General features: G+C 45.0%; 1 pseudogene; it reads left to right on the top strand.

Annotated features, from left to right (window-relative positions):
• The first annotated feature begins 22376 nt into the window (after positions 1 to 22376).
• LOC136551913 (uncharacterized) lies at positions 22377 to 24135 on the top strand (annotated as a pseudogene).
• Positions 24136 to 27819: the final 3684 nt, after the last annotated feature.

The following is a 27819-nucleotide window of genomic DNA, read 5'->3' as shown; positions in this document are numbered from 1 at the left end:
ACTTTGCATATAAACGTCCTAACTTTTTGAAAAGCATTTGTTGTCAAATTTTATTTTAGAAAAGGTTTTCAAAGCCTTATTTCCTCACTTGCATCTGATACCACCTATGGCAGAACTACCTAATCTAATGCCTCATAGGAGTGCTCGTCTTCCATTAGACACTAAGCACCCAAAGGAGAACACTAAATTACTCGGTTCTGTCGGGCACACCCTAGGGGAGAACTCGAAAATCTACATTTTTCCATCAAGATCACAAATAAGGGAATAAAGCTTACATCATTGTTAACCATTTCTTACATCACTTTTAATACCACATTAGAGTATAATATTCATTATTATAACAACAAAATATAATCATATTATCAGAGTTATGAATAATTTAATTTAACAGCGGAATATAAACATGTTATCAGAATTACATCAGAAATAAATTTCTATACATGACATGATGAAGCATTGATAAATAACTAGGACAACATATTATAAAACTTTTCATTTATAAAAACATTTAGTAAGAGTTATAAATAAAAACTACGATCGCAGCGTAAAGGAATCCTCACTGAGCCCACCAGGAGGTATCCACACACAAGGGTCAGCTCTAGCATCCACCTATCACCTGCAATAGGGGGAATAAAACCCTGAGTACTCAATTGTACTCAGCAAGACTTATCCGACAAGAGGAAAGAAAAGACTCCAAGGAAATGTAAGGCTATTTGGCTTGTGGGTTTACTGCACTTACAAGAAGCATTATTAAACGTGCGTCCTTATATTCAATTTTTACTAATAGCCGCATTGGTTCATTAACTAATCATTCTATATAAGCACCCATGCTACTTTCAAGCAGGTGGTAAGCAATCAGATTTCCTCTTTTCATTCCATCTTTCATCTTTTAGTTTTTACTACAGTGCTAGGCCATAGACAAGTTGTACTGGATTTTTCGGTGATTCGTGAATCAATGCACCTAGCTAGGTACCCCAAAAACACATGCCCCGCTTGTACCTAAGGCACAAGCAGGACCAACCCATCACCCTCCTGTCCTAGGGTCCTAGGTCCCCATCCAAACTGAGACTCTAAGCCCCCATCCCTGAGTCCTAGACTCAGTGCGGTGCAAGGACCTTCTCCACCAAAAAGAAACCCTGACAGTCGGTCCAGAAAGAGCCAGAACCCATGACAAGAGAACAACACGTCTTTCAAGCGCTCATACCCAAGTATGTGCTAGGATAATAAGTCTGTGACTTGCCTAGAGTCTTATGCAACGGTCAGTCCTTAATCGACACAGACAGGGAAAGCAATGTAACCAAGCCATGCCCCACGTCCACGGCGACACAACCTCTTACACCCACCAATACCCAAACCATATCCTTGCCCGGTCACCATTTTCCTTTTCACCATTTATATTTTTCTAAGTGATGATAATACATTAATATATTTCCTATCTCTCACGAGTGACAAGCAATCACTTGGCTTCTACCGGAGTTCTGTAACATAGCACTGTACATGATCCTATAGTACTAGTAAGACTCATAGGATAAAGATATATATGCAAGTGGGTTTCATTCAACTCCTTAAAACTTAATGCACAAATATAATTTAAACTATAGAAAAGTAGGGGTTATGCACTGAGGCTTGCCTGGGTAAGATATATATTAAAAAGTTAGTATCTACATCGTAAGATCATCCACCATCATCTGAATAGAAAGCCCATAGCATCATCTCCTAGAGAGAATACCATTACGCCATCTTCGGATTCCCAATCATCCTTTAATTGATCCGTTGATCCATCATCGTACCTATACGATATGCAATGCAAAGACATAATTTAATCGACTGCAACCGTGACACGAAAAATACGATTTATACCACTCAAGTTAACGAGCTAGTTCTAACGACGACCGTACTTAGGCTACATATCCATGTTGTCGAAAAAGACGCTATTCCCTAATAATTATTTTAGTTATATAAACCCTAGTTGTTTCTTTATCCCATTCTATCAATTTAATCTTTATTCTCAATAGGACATCATTATATATCTAGCAAACTAATTATTCTAGAGCTACAAAAATTACAGTGAGTACCTAATATTGCTAGAAGCCTACTATACAAATTTTAGATTCAACACTATTACCAATTTATCCCAATAATTCCTACAAGTTTATATTTTTACAATATTAAGTACCTTAAATTAATTATATAACTTCCTAGAATATTATCATACTATGTGAACAAAATATACTAACCTATCATGATTTTAGGAGACTAACAAAACTGGTTTCGCATTTTTATGATTTTTCTATGATTTACTATGAATTTTATAAGTTTATTTACGAAGCTAATTAAACAATTGCTCTTAAAAACTAAAAGGGCCAGCAGCCAGGTCGGCGGATGGCCCATGGGTGCGCAGACGGCGGGTGGGCCACAGGTGCGCTGGCCCAAGCAGTGACGACAGACTAGCCCAGCGCACAGCACGGTGCCCAAGCGCGCGCGGCGAGCCTAGGCGGGCATGCGAGCAGCTCACCAGCCGGCCTACGCGGCCAATGCGGCCCAGGCGGGCGACCACAAGCCACCTAGCGTGGGCAGGTGGCACGGCACAAATGTGAATTGGCCCCTGAGCTTCTAACAAATCATCCTACAGTACATAAATACTATTTACAAGAGTCACTGACTTCGCATCGTAAACCCTAGAAAGATTATATCCTCGCCTTTCTCACCTTTTCTCTCTTTCCCCAAAAGCAGAGGACGGAACAGAGCCATCGGCCGGCGGTGAAATCCGGCCGCGCGCTCAACGACGGCGGTGGGGAGGCGGACTCATGGCTTGCCCAATGCCAGGCACACCCGCAGGAGGACGCGGCTCGGCCTGAGCTAGGGCGTGGAGCTCCGGCCATGTGCGTAGGTGCGCAAGACCGAGCAGCTCCACGATGAGGGAGACTGCAGCCAACGTGGGCCCAAGCGCGCTCACCAGGGGAACCGACGGGCGGGGACGTAGTGGTGGCACGGCCCGGCGGGGCGCTGCAGTGGAACGGACGACGAAGACACGGCGTGGGAGAGGGCTGGCACCGGCGGACGTAGGCATGGCGCGGCGCATTGGAGGACGTGAACCATGGCTCCAAACAAGGAGGAAGGAGGCGGAGTCGTGGAGGCGGGCACGCCGACCACAGCAGCACCTGCCAAGCGGGCGACAGCAAGGGAGCTCCTACAGCGGTGGCGCCCGTACGTGAGGAGAAAGGCATGGACTGGCGGTGGCGGCACGGCATGGCGACGCTTTGCGCATGTGGGAGGAAGAGGCGTGGGCCAGGGCACACACGGCTACGGTAGATAAGCCGGCAATGGCGCCGGGGCCGTGAAGCAGCGGGCCCGGCACGGGCCAAGAAGCTCACGCGCGTAGCGATGCTGGAGTGGATGTGACTGCGGCCGGGAAGGAGGTGCGCCAGCGGTGGAGATGGAAACGGGGAAGTGGCGTGCCGGACTCGGCCAAGGTAGATGGTCAGCCACAGCGCGGCACGGACGAACTGGCGAACAGGAGGCACGGCGCTAGGAGGAAGAGGAAGGGGGCACTGGTGGCGCGGGTACGCCTACATGCGCGATGGTCAGGCAGCAGCGTCGGCACGGGCGCACGGAAGGGCAGCGGTCCAGCGGAGCAGGGAGGGAGATGCAACGACTCCAACGTAGGGAAAGAGGACGCGCGCTGCGGGCGGTGGCCGACGGCGGAAAGGAAGGTGCAGGAGCTGGGGAGGGAGAGCAGGAACACGGGGCTGCGTCCAGCGTGGTGGTAGGTGAGGGAAAGAAAAAGGGGTCTGCTGCTGCCTGGACACTCAATGATGCAACAGGGTACCTACTCGACTGGCGCTCGACTAAAATTTTTGGACGCGACGCAAGAGAGAAGGACAAGAGCGGAGCCGGCGAGGAAGCAAGCGCATGTGGGCGGCCGGCCAAGACGTACGCAGGGCAGTGCCAGTGAGGACAGCACGCCAAGGTCACTAGTTCGATGGGACAACAGAGGCAGGCAAGGATGAGACCGCGCAAGATAGGCAAAGAGACAACGAGAGGCATTGAAAAGCAGGCGCGCGAGATAGAGCGGGGTAAAGAAAAAGGACCTGTTGTTGCTCGAATGCTCTGTGCGACTGCCGCTCACATAAAATATCGGACGCGATAGCTCCTACTCGTACCAAGCCATGGAATAAAATATTAAAGCATTATGTAATTCTTTTTTGCAAAACAAATCGCCACAAAACAACGCTTTAAAATATAATTTTTTATTTCACCATTGACGCAAAAGCTGGTTTTTAAAATTTTAAAATCCGAGAAAAAAGTTTTGAAAATTTTACTTAGACATAAATCACGGTGCTAAACGAGTTCGTAACACCAAGGGTGTTACAGTATCCTTCTTATATATATTCAACCGAAACAGGGAGCGGTATTGTCCCTTTTGCTCTACGATTTGTGTTGCCATCTTAATAAACATGTTGAACTAAACAATTTCAGCGTGCTTCCTAAATTAATTTTTGGTGTGCAAACCCCATCGTTAGATGGTAGCAACTCCATTTAAAACAAACAATATATGTGTTTCTATCAAGTTTAATAAAGATTGACCGTGCAATATGTAAAACTAGAAAGTTGGCCTGCCCAAATAGCGTGGGGAGCTAGTTTGCTTACTATTGTGTTTAGATTTTTAATTTCGATGTCATTTTTACAAATAGTTTTGTTTATTTATTTGATTATAATTATTTTCTCTCGATGCGCCTTAACTCTATCTATTGGCATGGGCTTCAACTCTGATTAAGAGCTATTGTAATCTGTCTCATCTTTTTCTTTTTCTTTTCTATTGTTAACTGGTGACTGCACAATTTCAGCTGACGCCAAATCAAGTAGCCTTTGGTCTCATCTTGCTGAGATCTATCAGCGACAAAACCACTATTGAAGTATTTATCTAGTTCCTTAGGTCTCTTATAGATTTAAATCTGAGATGACCTTGCTTCTTGTATTATGGATCTATGGTTTCTTTTTTCCTATAGTATAATTTTATGCGCCACAATGCTTTTCATGACTTGGAGCCATTTGCTAGGAGACTGACAACACCGTTTATTTTCATGTAATCATGAATCATCTTTAAATCAAATTGACGCCAAAGATGTTGTCCTTTTCGTTGTCTCGTAATAACTTGCACTCCTTAATTTATGCATAGAAATTCATCATGGCGTATATTCACAATGCATATCATCAAATAAACAAATAATCATGATTCATATAATCAAATTGGCATATAAGTTGCATACTATCAAATTGATATATAATCACAAATCACAAGCATTCTCAATTTGACAAATAAACATGCTTAGAAACCTACCTCATGTGTGGTGTTGGGAAACTCTATTGGCATGTGGGGAAGGGCACTGGCTTAGAGGCATGAGGTAGAGGTTACACTCAGGTATAGGGAGGCATGGGGATGGGAGGATACATGTGGAAGAAGAGGTCTTGGTGGATGGGTAATGCTCGAGGACTGGACGTTGCTAACCTGCCAAGGGTGGTGGCTCACAACCTGGATCTATCGGCCCTTGCTAGGGTTCTTGCATGAAGGATCATAGGGGTCAGGGATGATTGCTTGCTTGAGGAAGGAGGGGAGAGCGGGGGAGTGTTAGGGGCAGGGATGAGGTGGCTGGTGGTGAGGAGGCAGGCATTGGTGGCATGACGCACAAGTAGGAGGACACATGAGAAGGGAGATGGGTAGCAACATATTTGGTGATTGTTTGGTATTATTTTTGTCATAAGAAGGACAACGATCGGTAGCATTTAATTAGTTTCATTATCAAACTATGTTTTTTAAGTAAACTATGGAGCATAGCTCCCTAACACTTTATTAAAAAAATAGAAGAAACCACTTACAACCATATTACAGCCGAGTTAGCTAAAAGCTAACCAAACAAACTTACCTATGAACAGAAGCTCCAAAAGAAGCTGGCAACTAGAAAGTGTTTAACCAATTCATGATTACAGAATAAAGATATACTTTCACACGGCAAAAATGAAGCTTAACTTCATTTATGAAGAGTTCTTTCTAGGTGGAAATTGATGGTACTTTGTTGTTAATGATATAAGCATTCTGTTCCAAATACACCAGGTTGCAATCATAAAAATCTCCTCAAAGAAAGGAAGCCGAGATATTCTTTTCTGATGCATTACCATCTGAAACAAGCTACCCTGAATAGTCCACTGCAAATTGAGAATGAATGACTGGGTAGTACTTGTTGAACGCAAAAAATAGGTGCATGGTTGTTTCTTCAATATCATTATGACAAATGATGCAGTTATATCATCAAACTATGTTTGATGTTCATCACTTCCTTTCTTGTGTAGGCTTGTCTGGACACGGCCTGATACGAAATCGGCTTCCAAATTGACCTAAACGCCCATGCTAGCCTTCATTCTAAGGTGGTGGACAAGGAGAAGGACATCCTTAGGCATCTTTGAGGTGTTCTTCACATGGTTAGGACATGCTCCCACTTTGGTCAAAATCCTAAGGTTGATTACCAGGCCCAAGGCGACGTCGTAGCACCCACAGTAGACACAACATCAACATGACGTGATGATTTGGACACCTTACTGATGTGATATTAAGATGGGACTAGATCCATTTAAAAGCTCATCAAACAAGCTTTCCATTAAGTAACATGGATCTCAATCGCACTCCGGATAGAAGAGGCATGATCTTTTTAATGAAATACTAGGCTTGGATGAAATTGGACTCCAAGATGGTGTATTCGCACCCCATCTATTGTAGAGCACATACAAAACACATTGTTCAAGTTCATAGTATCTCATCATTATTCCTAAGTATATTGAAAATAACGGCATTATGTCGCAACATGATTTTTAATTACGGTAGTGCTAGCGCCCAGACGGACGCCCGCGTTGCACTCCGTTTTGCACGCTGCATGCGGGGCCCGAGCGACAAGAGGGGGAGGGGCATGGTGCCTATAATTTGGAAGGACCTGGCCATGGCATCGTATGGATGTCTTGCCAGCGCCGGGAGGAGGACACATCAAAAGACAATGGAGCAGAAGGTGGGGAAGAGAGATACAACACCCGATCTACTTTTAAAATATTCAAATACAACAGTTACAACATATTTTTGAAGACAGTAGAAACACTTAAAACATGCTTCTGAAACACTTGAAAAAAAATCTAAAACACACTTGAAAACCATTGCAACCATACGCAACATCCAAATACAACACATGCAATATATGTGTCAAACATATACAATATCTAGATAACACAATTGCAACATGCGTCCAGAAAATATAGATGAAACATACCTCTAAAACATCTGAAACACTCGAAACATACTATTGCAAGTCATGGCCGCTGCCGGTAAGGGAGGCAGCCATGGCCGCTCGTCGGGGTGGGGCGGGGCACGAACGCAGAAGGAAGGAGGGAGCGAGAGATTGGGTGTGGGAATGAGCAGAGTGACGCGTCCGTCCGTCCAGACATCAACTGAATTGAAGCGTTATCGTTTTATTTATATTATATTGCATAAATATAGGAATAACTTAATCTATATTCAATGGTCGTATTAATAAATTCCATGTCCTTACCACATGGGCTCGTGGCCACATTGATGAGGATACCTATGCAGCTATGCCAATGTGGTTGTTGTCATGGTGTTAGAATCTGTGGATCATACTAGGGATAGATCCGAGGGGCTACTGGCTTTTGAATAGCATCACTGAACCTAGAACGCCTACTAGAGCATGTAGAACGAGAGACAGAGAGGGAAGGGAGAAGGTGCCGAACCTGACACCACAGAGGGGGAAGGTTCAGTGGGCACCATCGGGTTCGTTGGTGATGTCTGCGCACGGGCAGCGACGGTCGATGAAGAGGGCGATGAAGACATCATCGTCGATGGAGCGGGCGACGCGGCTGGTGGCTTCTCGTCACTGGCTACGTCCCTCTCTGATCGGATTAGGGTTTAGATGTCGGTGGGGGCTCAGCTCAGGTCAACCTCATGATAAGAGCCGCTGGCCCCAACCTCTTTTTATAGCGTAGGGTGACAGGGGCCCTCCAGCCATGGTGGGCTGGGCGCCCCCCGATTAGGGCACGAATCAAAGGCCCAACTAGGTCGTTGGGTCTAGTTAGGTTAGAGATCAATCTAATAATCTCCCCTTGATCTTTTTCTATCTTTCACTTTCATATCATTTACTTTTGTTCATTCCATTACAGATTAGCGCATAGAGCATGTCTCATCGTCATGGTCTATTGCCGATAGATTTAACAGCTACAATGTTCTAAAATAGATACTTATCTTTGGGCCTTCTTTTGTCCAGGAATTATAGGCTTTCCCTTAAACCCATGCTGGCTACATGTTCTCTAAACACATTGGGTGGTAAGCCTTTTGTAAGCGGATCCACGAGCATCTTTACTATACTTATATGCTCAAGACTTATGACTTGATCTCAGACTTTATCTTTCACAACATAATACTTTATGTCAATGTGTTTGGCAGCACAACTTGACTTATTGTTGTGAGCATATTGTACTGCTGGATTATTATCGCAGTATCACTTAAGTGGTCTATAGATGTCGTCAACCATCTTCAAACCGGGTATGAACTTCTTTAGCCAGTTTACCTGCCTCGTTGCCTCATAACACGCTCCAAACTCGGCATACATTGTGGATGATGTAGTGACGGCTTGCTTTGAGTTTTTCCATGAAATAGCTCCCCCTATGAGAGTGAATACATATCCAGACGTGGATTTTCTATCATCTCCTGCGTAATCAGAATCTGAATATCCCACTATATGGAGTGAATCAAATCTTCTATACGTCATCATGAGGCCTTTCGTTCCTTGCAAATAACGCAAGACTTTCTTTACTAATTTCCAGTGTTCTATTCTAGGATTGCTCTGAAATCTGTTAAGTAACCCGGTAACAAATGCCAGGTCAGGGCACGTACATACTTGAGCATATTACAAGCTTCCGACAGCTAAAGCATATGGAACCGCTTTCATTTGATCGATCTCATATTGGTTCCTGGGGCATTGAAAATCCCCATATCCGTCGCCCTTGACTATAGGAGCAGGTGAGGGACTACATTTGTGCATACTGAATTTCTTTAAGGTTTTCTCTATGTATGCCTTTTGTGATAGTCCTAATACCCCTTTACTTCTATCTTGGTGAATCTCGATCCCTAGAACGAACGAAGCTTCACCAAGATCTTTCATATCAAATTTTGAGGACAAAAAATTCTTTGTCTCTAGTAGTAGACTGACATCACTACTAGCAAGTAAGATATCATCCACATATAGGACAAGGAAGATGAACTTCCCATTCTTAAACTTTGTATAGACACAATTGTCCTCTACATTCTCTTTAAACCCAAAATTTCTTATTGTCTGATCAAACTTCAAGTACCACTGTCTTAAAGCTTGTTTTAATCCATAAATGGATTTCTTTAGGTGGCATCCCATTCATTCTTTTCCTTCCAAGACAAAACCTTTTGGTTGTGCCATATAAACATTTTCCTCTAAGTCCCCATTGAGAAATGTCGTCTTTACATCCATCTGATGTAATTCTAAATCGTAATGTGCCACTAATGCCATTATGATTCTAAAGGAATCCTTACATGAGACTGGAGAAAAGGTCTCATTGTAATCAATCCCTTCTCTTTGCATAAAGCCTTTTGCCACAAGTCGCGCTTTATATCTCTCCATATTCCCTTGAGAGTCAAGTTTTGTTTTGTAGACCCATTTACAGCCTACTGTTTTGGCTCCTTTAGGAATTATTTCCAAATCCCAAACTTTATTGGTATGCATAGATCTCATTTCATCTTCCATGGCCTCAAGCCATTTTGATGAATGATCACTTCTCATGGCTTCTTTAAATGAGGTGGGATCATCTTCCATTTGAAATTCCTCAGTGTTGTACACTTCATAGTCAGTAGGAATAGCTAATTTTCTAACTCTTTGAGACCTTCTAGGGGCCCCCACATTTGGCACATCTACTGTTTGAGGCTATTGTTGCTCCCCCTCATGTGTGGCAATTGGTTCTATAGGATCCTGAAGAACAGGTTCCTCATCATCATTCATTATTGCCATAAGCAGAATAACAATAGGTGCTGGCACTATAGTATCTTGTACTGTTGGTGCAGCGATAGCAGGTAGTGAGAAAAATGGCTCATGAATCATCAGAGTGGGCGCATACACCCGCTTCTCTTCAAGGTCAATTTCTCGAGCTACCATGCTCCCCCTCATCAATTCATCCTCTAGGAAGACAGCGTGTCTCGTTTCCACAAACTTTATATGTCTATCTAGACAGTAGAAATGAAAACTTTTTTACTTTTCTGGGTAACCAATGAAATGGCAACTTACTATTTTGGGATCTAGCTTTCCAATGTTTGGGTTAAATACTTTAGCCTCAGTAGGACTCCCCCACACACGTAAGTGGTTTAGTGAGGGTACTCTTCCTGTCCACAACTCATATGGTGTTTTGGGCATCGACTTACTTGGTACTCTATTGAGAATATGAATGACGGTTTTTAACGCCTCCATCCATAGGCTCATCGGTAAGGTGGAGTAACTTATCATACTGCGCACCATATCCATCAGGGTACAATTGCGCCTTTCAGCTACTCCATTCTGCTGAGGTTCATCTGGTGTAGAATACTAGGCTACTATATCATTCTCCTGTAAGAACCTTGCAAAAGGTCCAGAAACTTGGCCATATGGGGTATGCCAACCGTAGTACTCCCCTCATGGTCGGACCTGACTATCTTAATCTTTAAATTGTGTTGGTTTTCAACTTCTGCCTTAAATATCTTAAATTTATCCAATGTTTCTGTTCTTTCTTTGATTGGATAAATATAGCCATAACGGGAGTAATCATCTGTGAATGTTATGAACGAATCATAACTATCCACACTCTTTACAGGAAAGGGACCAAAGATGTTTGTGTGAATAATCTATAGAATTCCTACATTTCGTTTGGCATCTTTCTTAATTTTCTTTACATACTTTCCTTTTATGCAATCTCTACATTGTTCTAAATCTGAGAGCTCTAATGGAGGAAGAATATCATTCTTAACTAGTCTTTCTATTCTCCCCCTTGAAATATGGCCTAAACGACAGTGCCATAATTTTGACAACGCATCGTGAGCTCTCTTTCATTTTTTGTTTACATCCGTAGATGAGGATACATTCACATTGTCACATGCAACGTTCCCATCATCGCATACAACATTCTCATCATCACATAGTGATAACAAATAAAGCTCATTTTGTAAGATAGCAAGACCAACACATGCATCATTAAATGTTATCTTACATTTGCCATTTCCAAAATGGCATTCATATCCATCGTTGTTCAAACATGAAACACTAATCAAGTTCCTCTATAATGAGGGAACATAAAGAACATCTCTAAGTATAAGTTTGAAATCATCAGCAAGCTCTAGAGAAAGATCGCCAATGGCTTCAACTTCTGCTTGGACTCCATTTTTGACTTTAACGTGTCTTTTGCTTCTTTGTGTAGTCCTTATCGAATGGAATCCCTATAAAGAACTAGCAACATGAACAGTTGCACCTGAGTCAATCCACCAAGTAGATTTCGAATACTGTACATATGGGGATTCATTTATGAACATAATAATGTTCTCACCTTTCTTTGCCATGATCATCTTTAGGTAATCAGGATAATCTTTCTTATAATGTCCCATCTTCTTGCAATAGAGACATTGATCTTTCTCTACTGTGAACTTGTTTTGCTGAGGTTGATGCAGCATGGGACCCTTTTCCTTTGACTTTGAGGAGAAGTTAGCATTAGGATTCTTTTTCTTATTTTCTTTTAAATAATTGATAGAGCCACCATTGACAGCTTTCATTCTCTCCTACTCTTGCACACACATAGCCATGAGCCTCTCCATGTCCCACTTCTTGGGTTGTATGTTGTAGTTGACAACAAAAGTGTCAAACTCTTTTAGCAAGGAAGTAAAAATCAGATGGATAAGGAACTCATCCTTGAGAGCCAGATCCATTGGTTTTAGCTTGGATGCTAAATTGCTCATCCTTAATATGTGCTCTCTTATACCACCATTATCTGAGTACCTATCTATCACCAGCTGCTTTATCAGCTAGGTAGCATATGTCTTTGAAGAGCCAGTGAACTGACTCTTTATTCTTTCAAGATACTCGGTGATGGTGTCACACTCTGGGATTGAGCCCACAATTGTTGGCTCAATCGTGTTTTTATCACAGCCAAACACTTGTTGTTGGCAGTGACCCACTTCCTGTAACACCCCGGTGTTATGCTAGCATTTAGGCACTGCAAATTATGCATATTGTGCATCATCAAGCATCCTAAGTATCCATGCCTAACTATCTAAATGATAACTAAAACCATGCTTCGAAACATATGAAATATGCTCGTGAAACATGAATGTTGCATACACTTGTTTAGAGTTGTTTTTGCCCTAATTATGCTTGCTAGGTTAGTAAAACATGTTTGGCTATCATTGTAAATCATCTAGAATTTTTTTAGCACAATTTTTGGAGCAAAGTTTGTATTTAAATTATTGCCAAATTTTGCTTTAAAAATAATTCTCCAAAATTAGGGTTTTGAGTTAAAATTGACTTTAATTTTATAATTCAAAATCTAGCAAGAATTGGACTTTGGTCTTAAAAGCAAAGTTGTGGAGGATTAAATTCTAAGCAACTTTTATTTTTGGGCCATTTTCAAAAGAAGTCATTTTCTTGCTCAAAAGGGTATTTGAAAACTACTATTTGAAATTTACTTAAAAATAGAAAATTGAAAAATGTTTCTATCCTTTCACGGGCCGCCGCCTCGCTTCTCGGCCCACGGCCGAAGCCGGCTTGGCCTGCCTCCGCGCCCGCCGCTCGCCTTAGCCCAGCCTAGCTCGCGTGTCTGGCCTGCTCCGCGCCACGCCGCGCCCAACCGCGTCAGGGCATGCTCGCCGCGTGGCCGCCATGCGTCGGCGACGCACGCCGCGCGGTAGCCACGGCCTGCCTCGCCCTCCAGCACTCGCCTTCTTCTGCCCGACAGTGCTGTGCTCTCCACTCCACACCCTCACTCACTCAGCAGCAGCGACCACGCATGCCACGAGCTCCGCCACCAGCTCCCTTGCCAGATTTGGCTCGCCCGGCCACCATGGCTCGCCGTCGACCACTTCGTCTTGCCAGAAGCTCCGCCTCCACCCCATGCACCCCGTGCTCGCATTACTTCACCGTGGTAAGCATCCCTTCCTCGGGAATTGCTCACCGGAGCACGGCCGAGCTCACTGGTGAGCTCCGCTCCCGTGGACTCCCCCGCTCCACTTCCCTTCCCACTTTTCCTTCGCGCGCACAAGCATCGCACTGCGACATTGAGTCTCCCGAGCGCCTCCTTTCGCCATACCATGGCCGAAGACACTCCATCGGCGATGACCTGCACCGCCGCTCTGCCATTGCCATCGGCAAGCCTCTCTCCCATGAACCGCCCCTCCCTATTCACCTCTATCCGATGCGGTTTATCATGGGGAGCACGTTGGTGCCCTCCATTTCGCCGGGGACCTCGCCGTCGACGAGAGGCGGCCGGTCAACGGCGGCCCTGCCTTGGCTCCGGCTGATGCGTGGGTCTGGTTTGACCGCGGGTCCCATGTGGCAGCCCCTCTGGGTGTACAGCACCGGGTGCACCCAGCAATTTTGTCGGCTGGTTTTAAAATGAATTTAAGAAATGCTTTTCAGAATTCTGTTAAATGCTTTAGAAATTTATAACTTGCTCAAATTTGCTCCAAATTTGTTGAAACAAATTTTGTTGTGTTCCTTGTCACCAGATCTACATGATAAAAATATTGCATGTCATTTTTTGATACTTTTCTGTAGAGCTTTATTTAATCCTTGATATTGCTGATATCGTGTAAAATGTGTAGTAAAACTTATATGCTTCAGAAAAATATGCTTCCAAGTGTGTTATTCTTCTTGTGTAATGTAATTCCTAGGAAAAATATATGCCATGCATGTCCTGTAGAAAAAGTATGAGGTGCAGTTCAAGTGCCTTTAATGGCTGATTTTTGTTATTTTTGCTAGAGAGCAAAAATTGTATAAAACATGCATGTGATGATTTTTGTACAGTGATTGTATGCTATGAAGATCATAGGAAAAATACTAAATCTATTGTTTGACACTTTTCACGATACAAAGTATTTTCATGCTCATATTTAGGTCCAAGCTTGTCATTTTTGTGTAGGCTATTCCACTTATTCAAATGCCATAAAAATCTGATGGTAGACTACTTAGGGTAGTACTGTGCTATGATAATTTTCTAAGATTTTTCTAAGCTATAAAAATAGATGTTGTTATTCAAACCTATTATTAATTAGGGTTACTCATATGTTGCTTTGTGTATGTTTAAGAGATTAGTGAAGCTTTGATGTGTCTTTGAAGCATTTAATGACATGTGTTGACTTAGCATATTAATAGTAGAAGAGAATGTAGTAGATGACATGTGCTTATAGTATATGTTCTTAGATGATGTTGACTACCTTGCATTCAAGCATATCCATTATGTTCATTTCATCCGATGCACTTTTTGCATAAGCACTTACACACATGCATCATACAGGATCGCAAACCGAGAGCCCAGTCGTCATACCCGAGGAGCCTGAGGAATAGTTCGAGGTGCAGCCGCAGAAAGTGACCAAAGCCGATGAGGAGGACATTGAGGAACTTCCGGAGTGCCCCGATCACCGCCCGAGCTCCTTCGAGAGAGGCAAGCCCTGGAGCATTTTCTCCCCGGTTTGCAATTATTAATTAAATGCTTTACTTTAATTGATGCATTACGTTCAGGAATTGTTTGCAACCGTTGCTGCATTATACCTTTTCTACCTTTGTTATACTATATCCTTGTTACCCTGGTATCCGCAGTCGAGTCAATGCTTAGCTGGCTTAGACCGGTAGAAGTCGGGTGATTTCCTGTCACCTGCGAGCTATAGGTGGTTACCTGGATCTGCTTGGATAACTATGTAGTCATGGTATAACTAAGTGTTAAATGAAGTTGAGATCGGATGGAGACTTACAGAGTTTTGGACTGTAGTGCTTTCCGTCTGTGTCGATTAAGGATCGACCATTGTTGGGCCTCAGGTCATGTTGAACGCATGCCTTACATTTAGCTAGCCGAATAAAGTACCTTTCGACCGCGAAGCTGGGAGATTATTCAAGCCGAGTAGATTGCCCGCAGTGCACTGTGCCAGAGCAGGTGTGGTAGGACACGGGGGCGAGATAATAAGACCAAAGTGCAGTCGGTCGGCCCCCGGGTACATGTGGTTCCTGGCAAACTCAAGATTCCTGGATAGTTGACTCGGTGACCGATACCTAACTTTAGCGGGTGAGTGAGGTTTGTGTAAGGAATAAATCACCAGCTGGTTAGGAATCGATTCGAATCGCCATCGCTCCTGGATAGTGAGCACTTGACTTGAGTGACTTCATCGTAGTAATGTTGATGGAACACTTGGACAGTTATAATGAATATGACATTATGGAAGTTGTTACTGATCATTGGTTATCATTATTTGCTTAATCCCATGCTTGCTCTAGTATAGGTGCAAATGTAGTCGATGGGTTAATAATAATTAACTTAACAATAATGCTTTTGAAAAGGTTCTTGAAATGCTGAAAATACCTCTTTTTGCAAATGAGTCAGCTACCCTACTATAAAGCCCTTCATAATCCTTGGTGCCACTTTATTTTCGGTTATGTCAGGTAAGTCTAGCTGAGTACCTTCTCGTACTCAGGGTTTTATTCCCACTTGTTGCAGATGGGCAGATGTATTATGGCTATTGTATCAACTGCCTTTATCCTACGATGGGTGATGCTTAGGACCATGGGCATGGTCATTCCTTACGTCTCGTCTGATGTTTTTGTTGGAGATGATCATTAGCTGGCACTGTATTTGAACTCCGTGTGAGTGTGTGTGGTTTTGAACAAATGGCTTCCGCTACTTCTATTTGAACTTGTTTTGTAATAACTATGTTTAAACTCTGATGTATCTGTGATGCGAACTTTTATGTAATATGTGATGGTGACCGCTAAACTTATTACGATCTTGGCTGGGATGTGAGTTGGTTTGAAATCCTTCATGATTTCACGGACTACCAGGTTATACGGGCTTAAGTTTACTAAATCGTCTGCTCTGGCGGATGATTTTCTTACTCAATTTTGTATAATTGGTCGGTTCTGTTACAACTTTCTATGCTCAAGGTCATAGGATATTCTTTGGGATGCAAAATCCCTCTCTCTAGTTGCCCAAGCGGCATCAGCCTTGTTTGTCTCCCTCACCGGTGCCACAGGCTCTGTGGGACACGGTGTGGTGACTACCCAGTCCACCTCAGCCAAGATGAAGGCCAGGTTGATCTTTTTCTTCCACTCAATGTAGTTATCACCTTTGAGAGTGGGGATCTCTTTGATACAACTCATCAAGTTGTATCCGCCAAAAAACACAATTCAAATAGAGTGAGAACATAAATAATAACAATAACAATTGCATGCCTTAGTTTCAATGTTGGTCAAAATTAAAAGGGACAATTGTCTGGCGGACATCCAAAGTGATGGTCCTTTGCTGGCGGACACCCACTTTAGAGCATTTTGCCAGAAGACGCTCTGGTTCGAAGAAATTAGGCCACAGGACACCGTGGACTGGTTGTAGACGGTTGAGGAGAGAGAACAGCAGTGAAATGACATTCTTGCCCCTGCCGCTTTCTTCTTGCTCTCTCCCTTTCTCTTTTTTTTGTTTCTTGTCCCCGCCACCCTCTTCGCCTCCCGCACCCGCCCCCTTTCTTCTTCCCCTAGCTCTTTCTATTCTTTCTCGCTGGTGCCCCTGCCATGGCCGCGAGTTTAGAGCTCGGAGCTCGCCGGTGGTGACGCCTTGCGCCTCCTGGGTCTGCCTCTGGCCCCGCTCCCCCGCGCTCCGTCGGTGGCCTCGGTCTGCAGCCACCCGCATCCGCCCACAGGTCATGCATAGGTCCGTAGCCGCCCCCGCTGGCCTGCAGGTCACCCGCGTCCACAGCGGCAAGTTGTGTCCGTCCGCACGCAGGTCGCATGCCCGCTCGCACGCCCACAGGTCATCGCGGTACTCAGGCCAAGCCTTGCCATGGCCGCGAGCTTGGAGCTCGCCGGTGCCTAGCCTGTGAGCAGCAGCAGCGCATGCAGCATTGGAGATGCGGCGCTGAAGGTAGGCTCGGGCGCATAGCTTGGTAGTCACGACCGCGCCAAAGTCGACCCACGACGGCCCCATCGCGAGAGTCGGCAGCCATGGAGGACCCAAGCTAGGGCTTGGGGGTAGGGCTGTGCGCGCACGGCAGCGACCAAGGCACAAGCACGCTTCGGCTGTGCATGGGGCCGCAGGTCACGGCATCTACGGGGCATAAGGAGGCTGCGGCGGCGCGTGAGGCAGCAAGGCATGGGCGGCAACAGGCTGAGGTGGCACGTGGGTCCACAGGGCATGCCGTGATGGCACGGGCGATGGGAGCTCGGCAATGGTGGTCTTGGCACAGTGAGGGAAGAGGGGGCGGTGCTAGCACGACAAGTGGTGAGGGGAGCTCAACCAATGGAAGAAGAGAAGAGGAGAAGAGGAGGAGGAAGAAGATGATAGGTAGGGCCTGCGCGTCGGTGAGAGGGAGAGGGGCGGACCCAACTGTGGTTCAGGGGCACCGGATGTCCAAAACAAAATTTTCTCTCTCCTCAACCGACTGCAACCGGTCCGCGGTGTCCTGTGATCTAATTTCACCAAACCAGAGTGTCTTCTAACAAACTGCTCAAAACGGGGTGTCCGCCAGCAAACGACCATCACTTCGGATGTCCAACAGATAATTATCCCAAATTAAAACATACAACTGTTCTCTACACTAATTCTACATCACCGTTGGACAGAAATAGAATTAATGCATGATAAAACATCATAATATTACCATTAACCAACGTTGGTCAAAATAATAACAATATTATGATCAATTAAAACATACCATTTTCAAAATTAAATTCTCCCGTTGGTTCGAATTTAATAATGAAAATAACATCTTTAAATATGTAGCGGAATAAATGAACTCATTTTCTTGAATTTTACCCACATGGAAAATTAGTTTTTCTATTTTCTTTTGAGCCAATTTCCATTTTTCAATTTTGCTGGAAAAAGAAAAATATGAAACCGGGCTCTTTCTTTACTATTACTGGGCCCAAAACCGGCAATTCGGCTCGGCCCACACCTCTGCGCGGCGCTCGACCGCACCCAGGCCGCAACCTGGGCCTAGGCTGGCAAAGTCGCTTGGCGCACGCGCTCGCCTGGGCTGTGAGTTGGCCCGCTCTATCTCGGCCGTCTGTCCAGATCCAACGGCCACGCGCGCGTTTCGCTCGGAATAAAAAAAAAACCCAATGCCGCGCGCCCCCGAGGAAACCCTAGAGGCCATTCCGTTCTTTCCTCTCTCTCTCTCTCTCTCTCTCTCTCTCTCTCTTCGCTGCTCTCTCTTCTCTCCTCGGCACAGCAGTACCAAACGAGCAACCGAGAGCGACGACGGTGGAGCGATGGTGGCGTCGCTGGCCCCCCTCGCCGGCGTGCGTGCTCCCCGGCATGTGAGCGCGCCGCCGTTGAGCGGCCTGGCTGCGGCGCCCCCTTGGCCAGAGCCCGGCGAGCAGCGCCCCGGCTCGGCATTCTTTTCCCCGCGCGTCGGCGAGGTAGTATCGCTACGCAGCGGTGAGGTAGGCCACCCCTTCCCCTTCTTCCCCTTCTTCCCCTTCGGCTTTGCTTCTCTGTTGGTGCTCGGATTCAACCGATTTGGGATGGGGATCGAAGTTAGGGTTAGGGTTTTACTGTTGTTCTTTTTCCCGAATTGATTGCAGGTTTTAGAGTTTGGTTTAAACGTGAAACCGAGCCCTCATTCTTCTTTCTTTAACCCAGTTAGGGTTAGGGTTCATCCGAACCCTCCTTTCTTTAACCCAGTTAGGGTTAGGGTTCGACTTTCTTCCGAGACCCCTTCTTTTCTTAGATTCGAAAGGATCTAAACTGATAAGCTAGATCTATACCTAAACCTGGCTCCGGTACCATTGTTAGAATCTGTTTATCGTACTAGGGATAGATCCGAGGGGCTACTAGCTTTTGAATAGCATCACTGAACCTAGAACGCCTACTAGAGCATGTAGAACGAGAGACAGAGAGGGAAGGGAGAAGGTGCCGAATCTGACACCGCAGAGGGGGAAGGTTCAGTGGACGCCATCGGGTTCGTTGGTGATGTCTGCGCACGAGCAGCGACGGTCGGTGAAGAGGACGATGAAGACGTCGTTGTCGATGGAGCGGACGGCATGGCTGGTGGCTTCTCATCACTGGCTACACCCCTCTCTGATCGGATTAGGGTTTAGATGTCGGTGGGGGGCTCAGCTCAAGTCAACCTCGTGATAAGAGCCGCCGGCCCCCACCTCTTTTTATAGCGCATGGTGACAGAGGTCCTCCAGCCATGGTGGGTTGGACGCCCCCGATCAGGGCGCGAATCAAAGGCCCAACTAGGCCATTAGGTCCAATTACGTTAGAGATCAATCTAACACATGGTACTCATCCACAATAAGCTCCTCGGCGATGGACACCAGGTCCATGCGGAACCCGACGAAGATCCTCCCCCTTGATGTACCACGGGTAGGCGTCATACAAGAAGCGGCGGATGGCCACAAGCCCCGGCGTGCTCAGGAGGCGGCACTCATCAGCTACGCACTTGTCCAAGCACTCCGCCACCAGTGTCGCCCGAAAACGTACGTGTGGATGCCGTCCGCCGCTCTGTTGCCCAGCAACAAGTGGACAACGCTGCCTCCACTGATGTGTGCAACTTGCAAGGAACTCCAATGGATTTGTGGATATTTCGTTCCAGCTTCCAAATCCATCTAGCTTTTGTTAGACCTTGCGGCAACGAATATCCACGTCTAAACAAGATCTATCAAGTCTAAAGCGAGTTGAGTGCATTTGAACATTGGATAATCCAATTAAATCCCAGGCAATGCCAGGCGTGGAGAAAATTGCTAAAATAGGACTCCCAAACATGTGTCTTTGTTAAAATAGGACTCCTAACGTTGGCTTTGCTAAAATAGGACTCGAAACGTTGTGACTTTGTTATAATGACATTTTGACAACTTTTAATCATATTCCAAAACTCAAATACATGTATTTTCTCATATTGACTATATTGCCCTTCTGATATTCTAATCTATATTGCCCCCTTCCGTATGAGATCTTTTAATCTGATATGCTCGGTAATATAGTTCTCGTGCCAAAGAGCAGGCTTCGGCTGTATGCTCAGAAAATACAGGCTTCGGTACTATATTACGGAAGGACTCGTGCCAAAGATCATGATCTCGAGCAGGCTTCGGTTGCCTCCTTCCGTACCGCACACGAGTCTTGGCCGACGAGATCTCCTGGCCGACGCCATCCCGTCGTTCCTCCTTCCCTACCGACGCCGCCGGCCATGGACTTGGAGGCAACCAAAGCTCTGGCCACGCGTGGAACCCTGGCCGCGCGTGGTGCCCTAGCCGCGGCGTCGCCTGGTGCCCTAGCCGCGGCGTCGCCCGGTGCTCTGGCCTCGGCGTTCCTCCTTCCTGCTGCCCCTCCTTTCCTGCCGACGCCGCCGGCCATGGACTTGGATGCAACCGAAGCCCTGGCCGCACATGGTGCCCAAGCCGAGGCCGCGCCTGGTGCCCTAGCCGCGGCGTCGCCCGATGCTCTGGCCTCGGCGTCGCCCGGTGCCTTGGCCGCGGCGCCTGATGGCCTACCCGACCAAGCTGGTGCACTGGCCGCGGCACCTGATGGCCAAGCTTCCAAGGCTGGGGCAACCGATAGCCTACAGCCAGCAGTGGAGGCCTCCATCGATGCTCTAGCCCTAGCAAGGTCACTTCTGCCTACTGCTCCTCATCCGGCAAGAGAGTGCAACATTCCTGTTCTTCAAGTGCAAAGGTATATATTGCATCCACTAGATCTTTTATTTTTTTTTCAGTACAAGTACAGTACAGAAATAAAACTAGGTTTGGCTTGTTTATAGGTCCGAAGTGAATGATGTAGAAACTATAGGAAAAGTTGATTGGGCAACATTACAAATTGTGGAAACATAGGATGATGAAGGTCGAATTGAAGTTATGAGCGAGAGCCGGATGTGTGAGTTTTTAGGCTTGACAGAAGAGGGCACAACAAATGAGTCAACAAATGTACCTACACAAGGCTTTGGTTGCCGAATGGATGAACAAGTGAATGATACTGCGCTTGGGCAAGATATTGATGGTGCTGCCATCCCTACTAGTGATGCCGTACCCGGTGAGATGGTCATTATGTATGATAAGAAGAACCCATCAATGGAGGTAGGGACAATGTACCCAACAATGGAGGAGTTCAAGCTGGCAGTTCGGCAATTTGCCATCAACAAGGAGTTCCATTTACGAGTAGAGAAGTCAACTAAGACGGTATATAGGGCTTATTGCAATTCCGGTGATGAAGATCGCCCTTGCATTTGGAGGATAAATGGCAGAAAACTGCAAGGCAGCGCTACAACGGAGGTATACAGGGCTTATTTCATTAATTCTACATTGCCTGTGTTTAATTGCCCGGATGAAAGTGTTTTACTGCCATATTTCATGTGTCTGTACTACAACGGAGGTATACAGCCCATATATGCTTGCATGCCTCTGTACTATATATACATATATGCTTGCATGCCTATGTACTTGCATGTAGTACTATATATATATGCCTCTGTGTCTACTTTGCTAGCTGCTGTGAACGTGCATTATTTCATGTGTGTCTATATATGACTGAAAAGTCCTTGAATTTTTTTCTGTGCTATATATGATGCAACAGTACACAATATATCTCATTGATTTATTTTTTTCTTGCAGGTTACCGTCTTAGTCAATGACCATACATGTGTGTCTAGCATGAGGATGGCAACTACAACTCCAAATTGCAAGTGGGTAGCTCTATGGGCTGCGAGTATACTTAGAGCTGAACCAAATATTGGTGCTAGGGAATTGCAAAAGAGGTTGGAGACAGATCACAAGTGTGAAATTGCATATGACACTGTGTGGCGGGGTAAAGCAAAAGCTCTTGATGAGGTTTATGGCAAATGGTCAGAGAGTTTTCGGCTGCTATATAGGTGGAAGGCCGAGGTCGAGAAGCGGAGCCCCGGGAGTGTAGTTGAGATTGATGTTCTTGAGGTGGATGGTGAGGTATATTTCCACCGTTTTTTCTGTGCTCTTAAACCATGTATTGATGGTTTCTTGGAAGGTTGTAGGCCTCATTTGAGCATAGATGCTACAGCCCTTAATGGAAGGTGGAATGGTCACTTGGCCGCAGCTGTAGCAGTTGATGGTCACAATTGGATGTATCCAGTCGCTTATGGCTTCATTGCTTCTGAGACAACAGTCAACTGGACTTGGTTCATGGAACAGTTGAAGAAGGCTATAGGTGATCCTCCACTACTTGCTATATGTTCTGATGCTTGCAAAGGCTTAGAGAATGCAGTGAAGAATGTATTCCCAAATGCAGAGCAAAGGGAATGCTTTTATCATCTGGCCAGAAACTTCAAAAAGAGATTTAGAGGGTCTATCCAGATATATCCTGCTGCAAGAGCTTATAGAGAGGAGATTTTCTATGACAATTTAGCAAAAATGCTAAGTGAATCATCAGAAGCAGTGCAATGGTTACAGGCCAATCACAAGCTTCTATGGTATAGGTGTGGTTTCAATCCAGACATTAAGTGTGACTACATAACTACTTAACTAGTAACATTGCTGAGTCATTTAATAACTGGATTAGATCTCATAAGGACCTACCTGTTGCTGACCTTGCTGATAAGATCAGAGAAATGATCATGGTACTGTGGCACAAGAGAAGAATTATTGCATACAGGCTACCAGAGGGCAGGATTCTCCCAGCTATTATGGTTCAGCTAAGAGCAAATACTAGAGGTTTGGGACACTTGAAAATTGTGAAATGTTCTAATTGGAGTGCAGAGGTGTGGGACCATAGCAGCGGCATTTCTGTGAGACACATTGTCAAGTTAGAGCAAAGGACTTGTACTTGTCAAGAATGGCAGCACACTGGTAAGCCATGTCAGCATGTATTGGCCTATGTAACCCACCAAAGGGGAATTGACCTAGAACATTTCGTGCATGACTACTACTCGGTGAATAGGTTTAGGGCGGCTTATGGAAGAGAGATTGAACCAATGACAGATAAAACACAATGGCCAGAAGTCGACCTACCTTTTTTAGTTGGTGCACCTCTAGCTAAATTACCTCCTGGAAGATTGAGGAAACTAAGAATCAAGGGATGGATGGAAGGTGGACACAAGAAGAAAGGTTCCAAAGATGGAAAATTTACCAATGAGATGGAGGGTGAGAAGGGATGTGACAATGATACTGCTCTAACAAATGCAAAGGGAAAGAAGATGATCAGAGGACCTATGACTTGCAAAAGATGCGGAGAAAAAGGTCATAGGCAAGCTAGTTCCAAGTGCCCGCTCAATGGGACTGCAAAAAAGAGGTAAATAGTCAGTACATTCCACAACTTTGTTTAGCCTGTGCATATATGCATGCATGCAGAACTCTGAACTTTACTTTGCTTGCATTATTGCCTCTGTAGCATGTGAGAAGTCGTTGATTTTTTTTTCTGATTAACTTGGATTGCTCAAGTTTGTGATTGTTATCTTCGATTGTCTAGAAAGCGTAGGCAACCAAGGAAAAATGTTACAATACAGCCAGCGGAACCTAGCACTCCACGGAGGCCGACTAGAGAAGAAATTCTACGTGATAGTCCAGGAAGGGTCACAAGAAGGTAAAAAATTATAAATATAGAAATTGACACATTTACCGTACACTAATTTTTCCAAACATCTAATTGTCGTATTGAATTTATGTGCAGCATGCTTGCGACGTTATTAGGGGAGGGCACATCTTCACAAGTTGACACCAATAGTCCCGTGAGGATGCCTACCGCTGCAGCACCCAAGAAGATGACACCGAAGAGGAAGCTACACATTGGATGAATTACTTTAGTTGTGTGATGAGATGTAAACTGCTCATGATTTATTTCATGACTTGGATCTTGTTTTAAACTAAATTATAGTCTTATGCGATGAACTTGTAACTGCTAGAATCATGGTTTTATGATATGAACTTGTTTGTCCTAAATTCATGTGTTTTATATATTGCTTGAATCATCATTTTCCTATTTCAATCTTGTATATATATGCATATATGCATGCATGCAGTACGTACAGGCAGCGGCCAGCCATGCCCAGGCGGCAGGCAGCCAGCCCAGGCCATGGCCAGCCAAGCTGGCCAGGCGGCCGGCCATCCAGCCCAGGCAGCGGCCAGCAGCCCACCTATACACATGTTTAAAGGCCTAAGGGCAAAATAGTCAGCTCAAGGCAAAATTCATGTATTTGAGATGACAAATGTGATTAAAAGTGTCAAAATGTTATTATAACAAAGTCACAACGTTTCGAGTCCTATTTGAGCAAAGCCAACATTAGGAGTCCTATTTTAACAAAGACACATGTTTGTGAGTCCTATTTTAGCAATTTTCTCCCAGCGTGAGACGATGAGAGCCTCGGCGCCCCGACGCGCCATGCACGGTAGGCGTACAAGCTGATGTCTGCCGCTAGATCGTCCCACGCTGTCGAGTGAGTTGGCGCCCGTCCACGATCGCCGTCTCGCGACAAGACCGTTTATTGGAGTCCAGCTCAGGCTGACCGGGCGCCGTACAGGCGCACAGTGCCCTGCCTGCCCCTCCCTCGACCGCACACGTCGGACGCGTGGCGCCGGAGCCGGCGGTTCGGCTTCCCTTTTCAGCCACATTCCCCGTCCCACGTCGCACTGGCAGACATCACGATCTGCCCGGCGATTCGTTTTCGCGCTGCACTCGGCTCCAAGGCCAGCTAGCCAAGGACGACGACGCATAGGAGTCAGGACAGCGGCCAAACAATCTCCGGCGCCCTTCACGGTTTGCCCGCCATCTGTCTTTGCAGCACTGTAGCTAGTTGAATGCATATGGGTAGCAGGAAAAATGCTGGATGTGTCGTGGTCCGGGATCCCGAACTCATTCGTTCAGATAGCATGTCCTGCACGTGCATAAGGGCAGAAACGCAGAACTGCAGAAGGCAAAGATAGCCAGCTCCTGCGCATTGACCCTCCCAAAGCGATTTGTCATCGGACGGCCTAGTTACGAAGCTCAGGCCACTCGGACGTATTCTTCGCGGCTATGGGCCTGATTACGAGTAGGGCTGTCAGAAACGATCGAACTCGCGTTTGGTTCGTCTTTTGTCACAAAGACCAGCTCAAATTATAGATGAGACAAGGTCAAGCTTTGAGCCCAAGCTCGTGGGCTTTTAGTTAAAAGCATCCGGGGCCGTCGAGCTGTTCCATCTTCTCTCTGGGCCGAAAACAAAGGGGCCTCTCTCATTTATGTACTATAGGTATAGGAAGGCCCAAGGCCATCAAGGCGCAACACGGATCCCAAATTTCACCATAGCACCATTTGGCTTCTCTACCTCCGCCGTTTCAGCCCTTCTGCGCTCATTTTGATCATGATCACGAAACAGAGAAGGTTTGGAATACAACGAACGGCTTGCCTCGGCAAGGTGCCAGGCGCCAACACAAACACTAACGACTTACATTCGAGCGCAGCTAATTCGCGAACGTTCGTGGGATTTGATTTCGGTGAACAGTTTTCCGACACACGCCACAGCTTCCTTCTTCTTCTTTTTTTTTTTTTTGGAAAAAACAATTCCGCCCGTGCGTGCTCATTCTCTTTTGGGCGCCCGGCTGCGTGCTGGTCAGCGAAACTAGCTAACCGCTGCATGCGCCCACTCATTTTCAGCTGGCTGTGACGTCAGGCCAATGCAAAGTAAAAAAGCAGACATCTATTTTAAATTGGTATAACTTCTGAACCATGTATCTATTTTTCAATTCTGTCTACACCGATCTGTTCTACGTGACGAGACGAACAAAACTAGAAACCACTTGCATTTGTTTCAAAGAATTTTATTCTAAAGTTGCAATTTATGTGGATTAACTTATAACTTATGCTAAACTTAAAAACATAGAGGTTATAAAACACAATTTATGTACAAAAGTTATTAAACATAAAGAAACGAATTCACTTGTAACTTTTGTCAGAACTTGAAAACACAAAAGTTATTAAAAAATTATAACTTATACCAAAACTTGAAAACACAAAAAGTTATGAAACACGACTTATATACAAAGTGTTATATTGTCAAAGTTATGCATATATATTATGCATAAAAGTTATGTGTAAAACTTCGTATAAAAGTCATGTGAATATATGTGTACATAACTTATGTACAAAAATTATGAAACACAACTTATATTTACAAGTTATTCTATAATTTATGTACGTAAGTTATTCTATACAAACGGTCGATGCTGCCCAACAAAAAGTTTTGATAAGAACTTATGCTAATAAGTTCTGCTCTACAAAATGGTCTATTGTAAAAGATGTGATATATAAGTTATGGTAATAAGTTATGCATAAAAGTTATGTGTATAACTTAGTAACGTTCAAAAAAAAGGAAAGTTATATGTATAGCTTGCTTGTATAACTTAGATATATAACTTGATGAATGACTTAGATGTAAAGTTAGACGTATAAGTTATATTTAAGAACTTAGATCTATAGATTAATATCATAATATATTAATAGAAATATAAAATTGTGTGTGAAATAACTTGTATAAAAAATAAAAAGAAAAAAGAAAAAATAAAAAAATAAATTTAAAAAAGAGAGAAAGATGGACGCACGTTGAAAGCCCTAGTTTGATTTTGGATGATCGATGAAACCTAAGTACTAACATTTGTCATGAGTGCCATGTGAGCAAGGTTGGTATATATCAAGTGATAGAGCATGGTGATGAAGTCCATGGAGATGGAGATGGACATGTGTTGAAGATGATCAAGCTCCGACTTGAAAAGAAGAAAGAGAAAAACAAAAACAAGGTTAATCAAGGCAAATGTATCAAATATATTTTTGTTTTGGCACTCAAGACACCATAGAGGATGTGAGTGTATTTACGATCGATAGCCGTACTATAAAGAGGGAAAATCTATGGCTAAACGGTTTATCGAGTGCCACTAGGTGACATGATTCGTGCATGTGTATTTAGGAACCTAGTGTGCTAACCTTGACCCTTGTAAAATGCTTTGAAAAATACTAACACACGTGCACACAAGTTCTATACTTTGTGTTTAGCAAGTTGGAAGCAAGGGTGAAGCAGTTGTGGAATTAGAAAAAGAAAAAGAGGAGAAGGTCCACGACCGGACGCTGGCCGTGGGGTGACTGGACTCACCCCGGGCGCGTCCGGTCATTTATAGGCGCGGCGCGCTATCTGGCCGAGACTAAGCAAAAGCGATCGGACGCTGGGGCCACATGCACCGGCGTGTCCGGTCAAACTTTGGCGGGCGCGCGCAGAGAAGAAGACAGAGGATCGAATGTCGGGGCGCGTCAGGTCGCCTCTAACCTAACGCATCCGGTCATTAAAAACCGTCTCTGGACCCTTACTGGAAATGACCGGATACCGCATGTACATGCGTCAGGTCGCATCAGTGGTGCGTCTGGTCATCTTTTGACTGCGCGAGCGATCGGGAGATGACTGTTGAGATTGAGCGGCTCTGGTTCAAACGATGACACGTGGACGGCCGTAGGCGACCGGACTCTGGGGCGCGTCCGGTCAGTGCGTCTAGTCAGCCTAAGAGTGCCCAACGGCTCTTTGAGTCTTGGGGCCCTATAAATAGAAAGGTA

The sequence above is a fragment of the Miscanthus floridulus genome, chromosome 4 (assembly GCF_019320115.1).
Source record: "Miscanthus floridulus cultivar M001 chromosome 4, ASM1932011v1, whole genome shotgun sequence".
NCBI lineage: Eukaryota > Viridiplantae > Streptophyta > Magnoliopsida > Poales > Poaceae > Miscanthus > Miscanthus floridulus.
Note: the sequence above shows the minus strand (reverse complement) of the source record. Positions and strands in the feature narration are given on the sequence as shown.